The sequence below is a fragment of the Osmerus eperlanus genome, chromosome 27 (assembly GCF_963692335.1).
Source record: "Osmerus eperlanus chromosome 27, fOsmEpe2.1, whole genome shotgun sequence".
Classification (NCBI taxonomy): Eukaryota; Metazoa; Chordata; class Actinopteri; order Osmeriformes; family Osmeridae; genus Osmerus; species Osmerus eperlanus.
The window spans coordinates 1695939-1708521 of record NC_085044.1 but is presented as its reverse complement, the minus strand read 5'-3'; the positions used below and the strand labels follow the sequence as shown (position 1 = coordinate 1708521).

At 41.2% G+C, this 12583-nt stretch overlaps 1 protein-coding gene across 2 annotated transcripts in view; it reads left to right on the top strand.

Annotated features, from left to right (window-relative positions):
• opcml (opioid binding protein/cell adhesion molecule-like) overlaps positions 1 to 12583 on the top strand; it is a 159259-nt gene that overhangs the window by 71311 nt on the left and 75365 nt on the right. The window lies entirely within an intron of this gene.

The window sequence follows — 12583 nt, the reverse complement described above, 5'->3', positions numbered from 1 at the left end:
ATGCCCTTGAGTGGATCATAAATTAGCTATCTCGCTAAATGATGGGATCCTCTGCGACAGGCCAGGTGGTGAATCAGCTCTGAATCTGATCTTTATAAATCATCGTGAGAACCGGACGTTCAAGCTGTTCACGACAAGGACCTTTTTGGAGTCTTTTTTTTCCTCCCCTCAGTGTGGGAATTTCTGGTTGAGGTACATGATATTATAGACTGAAGCAGAATCTGACAGCCCAGCCAATGAGACTCTCTTGTGTTACTAAGCCATTAAGTCTCGCGTTACAGATGTGAAAGGAGTCTGTTTTCTGTGTTAAAGAGCGCGAGGCCCTCAAACCAAGAGAAGAAAGAGAAAGGAGACGGTCGCTGGCGACATAATCAGCGAAGAACGGGACTTGTCTCCCCGCACGTTCCTGTTCCCCATCAGCCTGCTGGTGAGGACACTGCAGGCCTGGACGAGGCTTCGAGACGGAGGGATGAGTCACGTTCTCGTGTCTCTCCTCCTTCTCCTAGAGAAACCCAACTGACAGGTTTTCAGACCGAGCGGCGCACACTCGCATCAAACGGTGATTCACGACTGAATCACCCCTCAAAACAATCCGTTCCCACAATCACAACAGGGACTGTGCGAGTGTGATACCAAGACAACCACAAATCACACCGTACTGTACAGTACATCGTTTATTAGTGTAAGACTTCATACTAGACTACCCTCCTCCTTCAAGTCTTTTAATAAAATTGGCTCCTTCCTAATGAGTCATAACGAGTGGTTGTTGAGTTTCAACCCCAGGATCTTCCACTGTAAGTGGGGACGGTGAAGGTTTGTCTTGTGTAATGTACTACATGGTGCCAGTGGCCAGGATCATGATCTCTACTTCTTATACATCTACCACATCCCATAATACGCTTGAACCTTGATAACGACCGATGGTAGATACATTTACATTTATGCATTTAGCAGACGCTTTTATCCAAAGCGACTTCCAAGAAAGAGATTTACAAAAGAGCATAGGTCACTGATAATAACAACGAGATAGCCCCAAACATTGCGAGCAGCCAAAACATGAAGCATACATTGTGGAAAACCAAATAAATGCCAAAGGGAAGAACCATAAGAGCATGCAGTTAAACAAGTTACAATTGAACAACATGAAACTCCCCACAAGAGTGCAAGAGTGTACCTGTAGAAAAAACTATCAACAGTAAAAATATTTCACAGCGAGTACAAGAATTTGAAACCGTTACAACTAACCAACAAGAGCAACAAGTCTCTCAATACGAGTCATTGTGATCCTGGAGGAAACTATCAGGTCCAGCCAAGCATTCCTAAGTGTAAGTAAGATACACATGCATGTTTGAGTATCACAAGTGGGCAGCAGTTATTTGTAATGTTTTGAGTGAGGTAAAACTGACAATGGAGAAGTGTTCAGTATTCACCCTTAGTTTTATTTTTTTATCACAGGGCACCGTTTTCTAGAACTTCTTTGGCTGTTGTTTTGATTTGTCAAATTACCCTGCACGTTTACTGTGAGAGCAATTCTGCCGCAGGGGGGAATGACACATATCTGCAGATTCTTTGCGTCTGAAAACTTGCTCACACAAACGACGTGATTCAGCGAGGAAATACAAAAAAGTTTAAACTTCCTCTGATGCAGATCTAGGGAACAGAGAAGAATCACTTTCCGTCAGAGGGATTTGGATACAGGTACCAAAAAGAGAGAGAGAGAGAGAGAGAGCAGTAATTTGGTTTTCCTTGGTTTTTCTTTTCAGAGAAAGGCCATTCATCTCATCATTCTACCCTTCCATTCTTCACCCTCTCCCTTCTGGTCCCGCTTATCAAAAATGTATTCAGGGTGCCGCACAAAAGGATTTACTGAATAAATAAAACCTTTGTGATTTACATGTCATAATGACATCAGATCAAAACACACATGAGCATGATTAATTGAATAGATATATGCTAAGATGCACTTTCCTTGTTAGAAGAAGGATATACAAATATATATATATATATGGCTGTGTTTTAAAGGGTAAGATTTGGAACATTAAACCTGTTTTTGCATTTTCTGGGACTGAGTCCAAACTGTGCAGATGGAATCAGTCCAGTCTCTTGATTATGGTGAAGATGCTGTATCTTGTCTGGATAGCTCATGCGTAGGTTAACCAAAGAGTTATATCAGTTAGGCTATATCAGAATATAACCTGTAAGGTTATCCGGAGTCTGAAAACAAACTATTGTTATACGTAGAGTGTGTGGCCTAAAAAAAGTTGCGGTAAGTCTGTTTCACTTACGACCGTCACGCAATGTGGGGGACAAAACCTTCAAAATGGGTGAGCCATGAGAGAAACCTGTAGATATGAAACTATTATTAGCGATCTATTCAAAGCAACTGGAGTGAAAATGTCAGCTCAAAAAACTAAGCGAAAATTAGGTTACCTTATACGAGTATTGTCTTTCTAATTTTGTCCTCGGTCAAACCCTTCAGCGAGTAATAAAACCGCTCGTGACATTCTTAACTTTGCATCACGTTATAGATGTCCACTCTTTTTTTCTTTATTTTTATTTTTTTGTATCGCAGATGTCGAAAGTTCAGTTTGTTTGTCGCGTCTTACAGGTCAAGGCTGATTTGTGATAAACACCATCAGTCATCTCTGACATCATTTTGACACTTCGTAAGCGTCCGGCAGATGGGCGCAGGGAACGCAGTGACAACGTGGGACTGTCATGGAGACGGTCGGAGTCGCTTCATACGGCCAAGAGCCTTAACCGTTTCTCCTGTGTTTTCCCTCACGTGTCTTATTCAACCAAGCAGATGCTGGTTAAAACTGTGCTGGGTCCTAAACATTCCTTTTTATGTATAATATAATTCTTAGTCATTGTCATTAGTTGACAGAATTAATTGTATAAACTGCTATATTAAGTGGACATTTGGCTAATTCATGTAACTACATTCAGTGTTACCACACACTACACTTAGTAGTTAATATGCAGTTAATGTGAAGCATCACCACACTTAAAAACAAAAAAAACTATCTAATGACATGGGCTTGAGCTGTGATGCAAGAACGTCACTGCTCCCCCCCCCCCCCCACACACACACATAAATAAAAACATAAAAACAATGTTGCTGTACAGGGGATTCATTAATACCACAGTCTCAGATCAAGCTTCCCTAAAGAGCAAGGCAGTTTCCTGTCAGGTTCAACGCTGATCTACCTCCCATGAGGGAGACATTCACTCTGTTCCAAGGAGTGAAAAGTCGATCCAAACCAAATCCCTCTTTTAGGGAACATATGCAGAGAGCCCCAGGACTTCATTAAGAAACCGGACTTGCAAAGGCTTTACTTTGCATAATCCTGTTGTCTGTATGATTATGGCAGTTGGAAACAGACTGAGAGTCTCTCAAACGGCAGTTAATCGTTAAGTTGTTGCTCTGTTAAGGAAGAAGAAAGGGAGAGAGAGAGGGTTAAAAAAAACTAAACATGACCTCCTTTTTTCTGGCCTGCAAGTAGCAAAGCCTATCATTCCATGCTCTACTTAGTAAATCTTTCAGTGAGATGGGTAGATCTCCACAAGTCTAGTGCTGTGATTTATGGAATACCATATTGTGTTCGTTATTTCAGACTTTCTCTAATGGTCAACATTACTTCCAGAAGACTGTGGAGTGATTACTGTCCAGCGCTAGTCTATTGCAAACAGAGAGAAAAATGGCGGCAAAATCTCAGCCGATGGGTAATCAATACAGTATTTATGCCTAGCGAGGAAACTTCATCCCTCACTCTTGAGCACAACAGTGCTTTTATCAATACACCACTTGCGCATTTCTAAGGGTGGATAATGAACATTTCTCTATTTAGAGCAAACAAAATATCGCCATCAGTATTTACAGTATAGTGCCTTGAATGTGACTGTGTGTGTTTGTGTGTTTTAACAAACAGCCCTCCTCCATTGTGGCTCTGAATGCTCCTACCTGGAAGCTGCTTTTCACACCTCCTTCCCAGAACGCCTTTATTAATCTGACAACTACAATTATTTCCAAACGCATCGATACGGAGCATCCATTCTGCGCCTGCGAGCTCTCCCGGCGTCTCAGACGGGGGGAGATTCGCACGCGTTCAATAGGAGAACCACGGCGATCTCAGCCCTCGCGTGTGAGGTGAAGTGAACCACCAAGCTCATGCCCTCCAGCACCACACGATTCTGAACAAGTGTATCCGTAAATGGAAGGAAGTCTCTCTGTGTTCTAAGCCATGACTAATTTAACACCAAAGCCCTAAAAACACTCTGAAGTAATCCTTTCAATCTTCCTATGCAGTCCACAACCTTTGATGAAAGTCAATGAAGATCAAGAGGATCTGTCAAGTGCTTTCCAATTTCCCCAACCTAATATAACAGAGAGCCCATCCTTCAAAGCAGCTCCCTGTGTCACCTAGCCTCTAAGATCTCCTCCACAGATCCACACACAGACTAGCCATATGGCCATGATGTTATGTCTGCGCCATTACAGATTCCTTGATTTGGGTGTATTTCCTGTGTGGGAGGTGGCATCATCCATTTTCACCGAGCTTTGCATGGGGAAGTGTATATTCTGAAGCGCATAATGCCATGTCATCACGTGAAAACAGCTTTAATTGTGGACTTGTTTACGACGTCCAGCCTTACGTGTGACGCTAGGTCACATGGTGCCTGTGTGAAATGGTTGAAATGGCGTCAAGTGTGAACCATCTAAAACATCTCTACTGCTATCAAAAGGCACCAACGTGTATATATACTCATATATACAGTATATGCATTTGCTTTTCCACATTGTTGTTCGCTATATTGCAGAGAACCAGTGAAAGAATCATAGACATAATTTAGTTGCGTTATTGAGTAAATTGAGTCTTCATTGTCTATGCAGCTGGAGTAGTAGACTTTTTAACAGACAGGAAACTAGGAGAAGGAGACAACCGGAGGCATTTCTCTCTCTCTTTCTTTTTCTCTCTCTCTTTCTCTCTTGCTCACTCACTCTTTTCCTCTGTCTCTCTCTCTCTCCCCATCTCTCTCGCTCTCTATCTCTCAGAATCATAAATTCATCTCACAACACTCCGCTAGGTCTCCCAGAGCTTGTCTGAAATCTTCACGAATAATCTGGGTGTTCTTGCATCTTTTACCGTCTCTGCCCTGCAGTATGAAAGGAGATTTAGCGGGACTACATAGTACTACCCACAGTTTAACCCTTGCTGATCAACTCAAATGTAAGAAAAGATAAAACACAACTGCATCTTTTCTACAAAGAAAGGGCATAGTTGGACCACGGTCTAAGTGAATTAAATAATATTCATGTTATAATTTTTGCTGTGTTCAAATAAGTGTCCCACCTAAGGTTCTATTTTCTAAGAATCGTGGGGGTTAACATCCAAACAGATTTCCTCTGTGTCTCATTCAGTACATGACAGTAGTTGTACATTAGTTGTTTTTTCCCCGTATCACCCCTGTTTTATTTACTGATCCTTTATAAACACAACAGTTGTGAAATCAGCTGGATAAGGATAGAAACTTGAACTTTAAAGCGAGACTAAGTGAATACGTTCAAATATGAGAAACAGTGCCTACTGTTCTTGCATGAACCTTGGGACTTACAGGATTCCTGGAGAAGATATGTTTAGATGTTAATCTTAACCGCCATTTATTTAATAAAGCATAAACCTGTCCTTACCTTTTGGTGTTTGTTTTTTCAAAAAAGCCTCTTTTGAATCTACCTGTGAATTTCAACGGCAGATAGAAGTGCAACAGAAAACACACACCTGAAAACCATCACAAGTCTGATCAGCAAAGGTCAGCAGTGTGCTGGGGTTCCTCACAGCATTGTCACGAGATAATGGAAAACAAACCCTGCTGTTGTGTGTGTGTAACAGGAAGAGGAAATCTGAAATCAAATCTTGTGATAACATCTCACATCTTCTTGACAAAGATATTTCCAGAACTGGGGTCCGTAATCTGTATTTTCTGATGTTGTCTCTGTGTATGCCTGTAAATCACTCCCTGTAAACAAGTAATTGGCAGGTGGAGTGCCTGGGAGAGAGAGGGGTGGTTGTGCCTTTGCTGCCTGGGCTGATAAGAAACTTAAGGTCAATTCTGTCGACCCTCAGTGTGGGGGTCGTACAGGTGTTGAAGTAAATACATTAAAAAAATGACTGAACTGATCATTCCAAACTGTCGTTTGCTAGCATCAAGTATGCCAACACATGGAGGTTCTTTGTTTGCAGTGTTAAATCCTTTTGCGATACCATCATATTTTTTTTTCTTTCGATATTTCACTTTAAACTAATACCCATGTCTAACCACCATATAGAAGTCATTGTATGTGGTAATTGGGTATTTGGCTCATCAGAAACATACAAAGCAAATGATTGCAAATACATTAGTCCTACGTAGATATGCATTTCTACTGTAGTGCATTTGTGGCAGAAAAAACAGTGGTTTACTGGAACAGGAAGTGAAATACTAGCCTGTTATTTCTTGTAAGATGTTGATTGAATCGGACATTCTTTGGCAACCAGTTTAGTCCTGTTCCCTGTCTATTCAAGGTCACAGCACTAGAGACATGCTCGTGTTAGTCGGAGGAGTCCAGCGCTGTGTATTGTTTGTTTATTTGAATGAAGTGCAAGGCCACATCACTTTTGTCCTGCAAATGTGCAGTGTCATTCCATTTCAGAATGTTATTTAGGTTTGTGTTTTACAGTTCAGTTTAAAGTACTGTTTTGCTAACTTCAACGGTGCACATGGAAAGATGGGCCACTGAAATAGGGACGGTTTTAATTCCCTACACTGCTACTGTGCAATTAAGGTAATGCGTTTATGATGAATGTGATGGTATGTTAGGTACTTCCGAATGGACAGCAGGTTTTTAGAGCTATTTGCACTTACAGTACGAATGTTTGCAGGGTATTTTTCTGGAACAGCTAGGGGGTTGTAAACACAGCATGAAGGTACTTCATCAGTATTGCTTTTATGTTATTATCTGTAATATGTCATAAGATGCAGCCCCACTAATCCTGTAATTGACAATGGCGATTCACGAGTCCTGTTTTCATACATTTTCATTGATTTCAACATGGGCTCATTCAGTGTATTACCAATCTAACGAGAGCTACGCTACTGTCAGATGGGATGTGAGATAAATAGACCTTAGAGTTTTGTACAGTACATGAAGCCACTGCATGAGGAACAAACGCTTTGGGAGCTGCAACACAAAGCTGCTGTCTGTGTCCAGGTCTGCTGTCGGCCTGTGTCCAGGTCTGCTGTCTGTGTCCAGGTCTACTGTCGGCCTGTGTCCAGGTCTGCTGTCGGCCTGTGTCCAGGTCTGCTGTCGGCCTGTGTCCAGGTCTGCGGTCGGCCTGTGTCCAGGTCTGCTGTCGGCCTGTGTCCAGGTCTACTGTCGGCCTGTGTCCAGGTCTGCTGTCTGTGTCCAGGTCTGCTGTCGGCCTGTGTCCAGGTCTGCTGTCGGCCTGTGTCCAGGTCTACTGTCGGCCTGTGTCCAGGTCTGCTGTCGGCCTGTGTCCAGGTCTGCTGTCGGCCTGTGTCCAGGTCTGCTGTCGGCCTGTGTCCCGGTCTGCTGTCGGCCTGTGTCCAGGTCTACTGTCGGCCTGTGTCCAGGCCTTGGTAACAGGCAGGGGGATACCTCCTCTTATATAACACAAGCATCGTGTTGTGTTTCCGCTGAGCTTTGCAAACTGTCACTAGATAACAGGATGTCAAATGACATCTGCTTATCCCAGCAAGCCCTGGTCTGTTTGTGAAGGTGAACAGAACATAGCCCAATAACCCTGGAGTTTTCTCTGGTGTGGGTCTTTGTTAAAAAAAGGAAAGTATAGTTAACCATACTATAGTATAGTTGTCAGGAAAGTATAGTTGATGTTTATAGGAAACTGTAAAGCAAGAAAGATTTTCAGTGACAATTAAGACCAACATATCTCCAAAGACCAAATTAGCCTGCATCTTCAGACACCTTTGCATAACTCTTAAATAATAATTAGTGCTGGCTGGGTACAGTGTATGCAATTAATGTCAGCTAGGACTAATTTGACATGTCAGTTTGACAGGGATTCTTTCTGTAATTATTTACCTGAAGCATGAAGAATTCATTATTAATTACACGTGATTCATCGTTTTTATTATAAGTGGCATAACCTTTTGAAAGAATTCTTATCACCGCTCTAACTCTACTTGACTGTATTTTCAATACACCACATTTCTCCCTCATGCTATAATGAAGCATCTTGACATTGACCTCAGCACATTGCTGTTCAACTGCCCTGCAGACATAGCCATGTTTATGTTTATATTCAAAAGATTGCGGCTCTGTTATGGCAAATGGAGGGAGGAATTATTACAACTACATCCAGTGCCTTGAAAGAAAATACTCAACTGAGGGGATATTATCCGGAGATAATTCTGTGATTTCTTAATATGAGAAAAAGACCCTTTACCGCTCCCTTATGAGCAGGTATGGCTAAAAATATAATTAAGTCTGTAATAAAAAAACGAATTTTCTACATATTTTACAAAATAATGCTCTAAAAAAGAAAAACTCAGGCGGAACCTTCTTCAATCTTTGTGGCTGAACCTGAAGGGTCAGTTTCAAATTGGTCAGCGAGGGATGGTTCTGCTGGTCAGAGCAAAACTTTGTGACAGTGAAGGATTGGAACGGCTGAAGTCCTTCCCTGTGTGACATCAGTCACCATTCCCTGTTCAGGTTTCAGGGTTAGGCCTGATATTAATCTTGGTGTGGCTTCACAGACTCATTGACTGACGGAAGCTTCAAGTATTTTGTAAACGACCAAGACCAATGTCCTGGTTGCGGCAGTTGAAGATTCTGTTGTTGAGGCAGTTTACCAAGATCGTTTTGAAGCTGATGGTGTCAAGAAATACACGTTTACCGCCAAAGTAATTAAAGTAATTGTCAGTTTATAGACTATATGTCTTTCAAATTATTTTATGGCTTCAGCCATTTTGAAAAAACGCCAACCATGAATCGATCATTTGTTGAAGCAGGCAGTAAGAATTTCAAGTGCCAGTTCATACAGTTAAAACAATCTTGAAGTGAAATGGTGTACTCTTCTGTCAGAGACAATTACAGAAAGGACTTTAAACGGAGAATAAAAGATGATATTGTAACATTCACACCCTCACACACACATATACACACACTCGCACACACACACACTGTGTAAAACTGAAGTTCAAGTCAATGCAGAATTATAACCAGTGATTTACAGTACATATGAGGCCTCTCACAGAGATTGCTCTGTTTTGTGCTGGAGCTTTTGAAATCTTTGATTTCTCCCCCAAAATGTTATCTTCCTACATGTGTTGTAACAGCTGTATAGGCAAACCTACACACTGTTGTACCAATCCAGGATATTATGATGCAGGGAAGAAAATGCATGATGGTTTCTTCCAAACACATTGTATCTTTAGTTGGCAACCACAAGACGGCTTACCAACCAGATAATTAGTCTCCTTTTGTGTTGGTGGTAAACAGATTTGTTCAAAGATTCATGTCAGATGAATCTTTGAATATGTTGGATCTACTCTGATCACCCGAACCTACTGTCTCCGTACACAATATTTAAGTCATAAAACATTTTTATTTGTGTATGTGTGGCTACATTTAACTCAGTCTTTTTCTTAATTAATGTTTCCCCTTGAAACAAGGCAAGGCAAGCACCTTTCAAGAACATACATTACCTGCACAGCAAGCAAATCCCACTGGGAAACAATTAACAAGCAGGATGGCTTGTTTTGAAATGACGTTTGTTATTATTGATCAATTCATTACCATTGGTGATGCATCTATAATCACGTCTGAAGCCAATGTTGATGGTACCTTCTGATCGGACTCTTACAGGTTTTTAAAACTCCCAGTTGGAAGAACATGATAGCATCTGACAATATTGGTGTTTGTTTGAAAATTGCAAGCAAGTATTGTTTACGGAGCTCAGCGTTTATGGAAATGGCTCATTGTTAGCTTCCAGAAGAGAGACTGCAGTGTACTCTCTCTTAGACCTCTCCGACCTTTCTGGAGATAAGAAAAATGGGAATTCTTGAGCCTCATTTTTCTTCTCAATGCCAACGCTTTCCTTCCCAGTGCCAGTCGTAATTGTGCCCCCCAGACTTTTCATAACAGCACTTTACATTTGGCTGGCCACAGCAAACAAACGCTGGCATGATCGCAAAGCCCCAGTGAGCCATTTACCAGCGTTATCCTGAAGTATGCTGAAAGCAATCATCCTCATTGAGTTAAGATAATCGAATATGTAAATAGGAGAGAAAGCGGGCTTTTGCTTCAAAGCAAGTGCTTACAACTCAGGCAAATGACTTAATCCACTTTCACGTAATGTTACATTCCATGTGATGATCCAAATAAGACAATATAGCAGAGGTACCTTGTGGCCAGGGCTGTTTTTCTATAAAGTGAAAAGTCCGCAATAGGCCTATCATGCTCTCGGCTGTTCAATGATACATGTATACACTTTGCCGTTTGCTTTCATTCGTACCGATGTTTACAACATTGTCTGGATCCTTTCTTCTTCTTCTGTGATTGGAAACTTTGCCCCATATATGATATTGGTGCCCTGAGGAGGTCTGTGTGGCTGAAACACATCGCTGTTTTCAACAGTTTTAGAGATGCACAGATACTAAAGGTTTTGAGATTGAAATTTCATGTCCAGGGGCCAAGTAGGTTGGTGGGTTTAATCCACATCTTGATGTGTGTGGTTCTGTGAATATAAGTGGTTCAAACCGACATTGGTTCATCTGTGTTTAACTCCTGTTATGAAGGGTAACCACAACCTTACTTGTGTATTACTTGATTTCTAATCTGTACAAGCCTACTATTCAGTTATTTAAGCCCTATGAATGAAATCACCCCACTGACTTCCAAGGAAATTGTGCCAGTAAGATACCACATTCTTTCCATCTTGTCCCTTTTGTTTGCCGCGTGACTGTCGTTTTTAGACGATACCCAGGTGCCTATGAGGGTCCAAAATATCGGCATTTACTGAGGCAAAGTTCAGATTCGAATATTGGATTCCAGAATTCATCAATTATTTAGGAAAGCTTGTGATTGGTTCTCGCAGTAACTGTAATCTCTTGAAATTGAACGATTAACGATGTGAAAATGTGCATGACCTTTTCTTCTGCAGCTCGAATCCTTTCTCTTGTACCTGTCATTGATATGCCAGTGCCAAATTTGATCCGAGAAGCTGATTCATTTTAAATTAAGGAATGAGTTCCATCTGAGAAATGTTTTAATAAAAAACTCTTAACTAGGATGCATTAACCTTGCAGTGAGAGAATCCACACAGGTGGATCCCACCATAATGCATTTTACCTCAAACTTGTATCCTCAGTTTTAAATTAGACACACAGTTGTCCTCAAAAGGATACAAACTGATTTTGGCCTGGAGCACAGAAAAGGCTCACTTTGCATATATGCCAAACGGAATACTTACAATTTAAATGCATAAAAGACTATGTACCATGGACTTGGTACCATGGAATAAAAATACAAGGAATAATATGGACGATTACAGAAAAATGGAAAATGCTAATAAACGCAGTTCTGTAAATCTAACTCAGGTTCCTCCTACATAACTTTAAGTACAGTAACTGGCTCTGTTTGCTTTGAGGGGTGACATAAAAGTAACTGGTTACTAGCAACAACAACAACAAATATGATACCAATCCCTAATTAGGAAGTGATGGAAGATGTGTAATCTCATTGAAAATGACCTACCAGTTAATCACTCTCATTACTGTGATTCAGCAGTGTGCAAATTTGATTGTTGTGCATTTAGGATAGTTGTGCTGCTGGAAAATGAATCATCTTCCAAGAAACTTTATCCTTCTGTCATAGCCAGGCTGTTGACAACAGGAAATATTTATTAAAGAAATAATATATTTATGTTGTTCACGTGCCCTTTGTATTTTGGTGAGATTGGAGAATCGTTGATATTTTTAGTTGGAACTCTGAGGTCTTTGAGGATCTTTTATTGACTCGGTTCAGTATCGATTACTAGCGTCTATGAGTTCAGTTCCGCTCAGAGAAAGTCATACAGAAGATGTCCCAGATCAGCAGAGCTGTGTGTTACATCTCTCCTGGGACCAAAGCTTCCATTCATCATTCCTATCGAGGACGTCGGCACACTTGATACGTTTAAACACGGATGAAAATGTTCCATCACGTATTGTGGCAGTAGGCTTTTTATTCCAGAAATTGAATTAGTCTATAATCAACAATCAGTACCTATACATTGTTTGTTTCTCTCTTTGAACACAATGTTCAGCCACTCTCAGCCAGGTTTGTTTTGAAGGATCAGCGAAGGGCGGGGAAAGCTCAGACATAGTGTGTTTGACTTCTGATGAAGAGGCTGCAGGTTGCAGGTTGACTGTATTAAGATCCAGTTTGTCTGTGTGATAAACTGGTGCAGTATAAGGCAGCCCTGTGACTAAATGCCCTCCCCTTAATCAGCTGGACAGGTTGCCAACAAATGTTTCACCTATAACGCCTCGCCCCTCCTCCCCTCATAATTAAGTCTACACA